General features: G+C 35.5%; 1 pseudogene; it reads left to right on the top strand.

Moving 5' to 3' along the window:
• Positions 1-541: 541 nt before the first annotated feature.
• LOC108523770 (cytochrome b-c1 complex subunit 9 pseudogene) lies at positions 542-719 on the top strand (annotated as a pseudogene).
• The last annotated feature ends 3927 nt before the right edge of the window (positions 720-4646 follow it).

The raw sequence follows: 4646 nt of genomic DNA, 5'->3' as shown, positions 1-4646 counted from the left end.
AAAATGAAAAAATTAACTGTTACACCAACATTTTATATCACATATATATTATATATGTACTTGAAAAATCAATGTGAAATACAAATCTTTTGTGAGAAGTGAAGACTAAGAGAGGTTGTTACCAGCAGAATAGTACTACAAATAATGCTAAATGAGGTTCTTTAGGTTGAAGGAAAATGAGATTCAATGGAAATTTTGATCTACAATGAGGAATAAAGAGCACCAGAAATGTTAAATATGTAGGTAAGCATAAAATATTATCCTTTATTTTCTCTTAATTATAAAAAGGAAAACTATTTAAAGCAAAAAAAATTCTATGGTGGAGTCTATAATTAATGTAGAAATAAAATATATGTCCACAACTACACAATTGAGAGACGTGAATGAATTTTTACTATTGTAAATGTATTATATTTTATGTGAAGTTGTAAATATTAACGCTAATAGGCTGTGATAAGTTAAAGATGCATATGGTAACCCTTGAGCAACCCCTAAAATTAACACCAAAATTTTTTATTAAAAAGATAATAGAGGAAGAAACATGGCGATGCCGACGTTGACTGCGAAATTGTACTCCCTGCTGTTCCGCAGGACTTCCACCTTCGCCCTCACCATCTCTGTGGGCCTGCTCTTCCATCAGGGTCGCGGACGCGATCTACCAGCACATCAGCGAGGGGAAGCTATGGAAACACATCAAGCAAAAGTATGAGAAAAAGTAGTTCCTTGGAGGCCCCCATCCAGGCCAGAAGGACCAGGTCCACTCGCCAGCTGTTTGCCCAGAGCTGGGGCCTCAGCTTAAAGACGATGCTCAAGTTGCTTTTCATGTACCACTCTTCGCTGTTGGCAAGAAATGGTTTCACCTACAAAACAGACTCTTTACCTTCTGCCGTGTTTGAAGTATGTTTAGTCAGCATCATCAAGAAATACATGTGAATTGCCCTTGGAAAAAAAAAGACAATAGAAGTACTGTGAAATAAAATACTAAAAATGCTTATCCTCAAATAAGTAAGGAATGTGAGATAGAGGAATAATAAACAAATGAGACAAAAAGAAAACAAATAGCAAATGACAGACTGAATGGCATCTATAATTACATTAAATAGAAATAAACTGAACAACAGAAAGTCAGAGATTATTAAATAGGATAAGAAAGCAAGGCCCAACTATTTGCTAACAAAAAGAGATGCACTTACACATAAAAATTTAAATAGATTGAAAATAAAGTGAAGAAAAAGCAAAATACAAACCTAAGAATACTGTTTTGGCTACATAAATATCAGGCAAAGTAGACCAAGAAAATGAATATCACATGAGATAGGGTGAGAAATTTTATAAAGATAGTGCATTAATAAATAGTAATGTTAAATATATATTTGTCTAAAAACAGAGCCTCAAAATTTATGAGAAAAACGGAGACAGATCTGAAGGGAGAAAGAGACATATCTAAAATCATAACTGATGATTTTTATCACTCCTTTCTCAGTAATTAATGGAAGAACTAAAAAAAATCAGTAAAGATTTAAAATATTTCTATAATACTGTCATCCAAATTAATGTAATTGACATTTTATGGGACACTACTCCTAATTGCTGAAGAATTCCTATTATTTCCAAGGCCACATGGAATGCTCATCAAGGTAAATTATATTCTGTGCCATAAAATATGTATCCATAAATATCAAAAGTTTGAAATCTTACAGAGTATGTTCTCTGATCACAACAAAATTTAATTAGAAATAAACATGAAGTATCTAGAAATATCTGTAAATGCCTGCAAATATTTATAAATGAAATAACATATTCCTAAATAAGATATTAATCACCCAGCACTTTGGGAGGCCAAGGCAGGTGGATCANAATATTTTCAGGCTTAGCTGCACCTTTTGTAATGCACATTATTTGGTACAAGAGTTCCTATCACTTATTTAAACAATAAAAGTATGTGCTATTGCCATGAAAAAGCCTGGATGATTAAATAAGCTAACTTAATTGAAACCTAGCCTTTCTTAAACAGCCCTGGAAGAATTGGGGTAGTGGTTTTCTCCGGCTCAAATTCGGGTGTGTATGTGTGTGTATATATATGTGTGTGTATATATATGTATATATATGTATTTTATCAGAGATGAATACATATATATTTTATGAGATGAATATAAAAAATATATTTTATCAGAGATAATTTGAAAAGATTAATAAAAATTATAAATTCCTAGAGAGAATGTCCAAGGAACAAAGAAAGAGAAAACTCTCTAGTAACAGGAATAAAAGAGTGTACATCACTACAGACTTTATGGATATTAGAAGATTGATAACAGTATATTATCTGGCCACAACAAAATTAAATTGGAAATCAATATTACTATAAAAATGAAGATTTCCTCGGAGAATGGCAGACACATTTTTTCCTCGGTTATATGTCTGATTAGCCTATGTACTTATTGATTTGATCCCATATTAGCTGAGTAGCAGAAAAGAGAATGGGGAAAGATGACATTGTGGGAATTGCCTGGTAAAGAGGATTTATAGGACTGTCATAGCATTGATAACTGAGAGAAGATGTGATTGAGGGCCATAGTCTTTCTAGTACTGCCACAGTATGTGGGTGGATAGCTAAGAAGCACACATTATAGAGGGATGCTATATGAAAGCCATCAGTTGGAGGTCAGTGGGGAATGGTGACCAAATCTTGCAAGGGGTATTCAATGTTTAGGGAAGTTACATTGAGATGAGCCCCTCTTCAATAAGGCATTAATATAATTCCAACCCATTCTCATTAAGCCCTAACTGTGGTCTAAGGAAGAAGTTACATCAATAAGAGAGTGGGACTGGAAAATTCATCCAGTTGAGTAAAGAGTTGCATGTCCCTGTTTTTTGTCTTTCCATATCCCACAACACCATAGAGGGGAAAGTAAATTTCTAGAAGGGAGGACAACAAAGGGAGAGAATTTACAGTCCTTGACTTCTTCATCTCCTTTACACATTACGATGTTGAAGTCACAGCCTGGTCTAGCATGACCTGAGGTAGGCAAGGAGATCTGAGATTTAAATCAAGTTCAAAAATCCAATTGTAAAATAAATGTGACTATCTTACATGGCACATCTATTTACTTATATTTATAAGTAAAAAATTATATGAGATCATTCTAATAATATCACCACCAACTAATAGGATGTGGCCAACCTACACAAGTGTAAATGATATGTTTTCAACTTTCCTAGATGGAGAACAGTCACTGGAAAAAATAATATCATGTTTTATGTTTGCACTCTAATGAGTTGAGAATCCTTAATATATTCACTTACAGTTGAGGTTTGAATTCATCTGAACTATTATTTCTCTTCACATCCCTGTCCTTTTGCTTGCTCTTCAGCTTGCCCATTTCTCTTCTCTCTGTATTTAGTCCTTCATCTCCTCTTCTCAATCTTTATTATCCTTCATAATCTCCCCTCTTCCTGCATCTTTCCACTCCTCCACTTAAAATTTTTTTACATCCTCCTGTCATCCCTCTTATTCCTCTCTTCTGCTTTTTTCTACTGCTTCTCTGCAAGTATTGAACCTCTACTTAGAGTTAATCATATAATTTATCGACCAAGTGGTGTTACTTTTGAAAGTAAATCAGGGTGCTATTTGTAATTTTGCTAAGGCAACAGGTACAAACCAGTACTGTCCTAGGAAAACTGGGATATATGGTCACACTAGCTGTAGTAAAGCCCCAATTTAGGGTCAAGGTGGGTAGGGAAGGTCATTATGAGAAAATGATATTAAGTCAATTTCTGTAGGATGTGTAAGAGCCAGATGAAGAATGAGGAGAAGCATATTACTGGCAAAACAAATGAGAGTACAGAGGCACTGAGGTGAGAATGAAGGAAGTTCAAAGTAGCTGGAGAATGGAAAAAAAATGGGAAAAGTGGCCTAGGCTGAGGCTGCAGATGTGGATAATAATGAGGAGCCAGATCAGGACAGGAACTGAAAAAGGGACATCCAGAATTCCTGTATGTGGGGCAAGGGAGCTTAGATGAGGCTTTCTGGTTGAAACCAGGGCAATAGATTACTTGTCAACAAAGCTGCATTTTTGTAACAAGCATAGGAATTCTATATAGAATTGCATGTTACAGGTCAATAAAAATATCACTGTTTTAAAAGCTATTTGTGTTCATAAATTGCATGACCCAAGGAAGCAAGAATTCTTATTGAAGAATGTTATTAATATTTGACATGAAGTGATGGTGAGGAATGGAGAGGAAGAAAACAGAAGGGAGAGAAGGTTAAAGCCCTGCCAAAGCCATTGCTTGGCCAGGATTAGGAGTTTGCTTTTATTCTAATTGCAATGGGAAGGCAATAGGAGATACAGTCAGGGAAATGGCATGATTTGATTTACGTTTTTTAAAATTTTACTTTACATTCTGGGATGCCTGTGCAGAAGGTGCAGGTTTGTCACATAGGTATACTCATGCCATAGTGGTTTGCTGCACCCATCAACCTGTCATCTAGGTTTTAAGCCCCACATGCATCAGGTATTTGTCCTAATGCTCTCTCTCTCTCTCTCGTTGCCGCTGCCTTCCAACAGGCTCCAGTGTGTGATGTCACCCTCCCTGTGTCCATGTGTTCTCATTGTTCCCATGTGTTCTCATTGTTCAGCTCTCAC

This window comes from Rhinopithecus bieti, unplaced genomic scaffold, assembly GCF_001698545.2.
Source record: "Rhinopithecus bieti isolate Rb0 unplaced genomic scaffold, ASM169854v2 scaffold_77034, whole genome shotgun sequence".
Taxonomy (NCBI): Eukaryota; Metazoa; Chordata; class Mammalia; order Primates; family Cercopithecidae; genus Rhinopithecus; species Rhinopithecus bieti.
The sequence above is the reverse complement of the archived record's forward strand: the minus strand, read 5'-3'. Positions and strand labels throughout refer to the sequence as shown.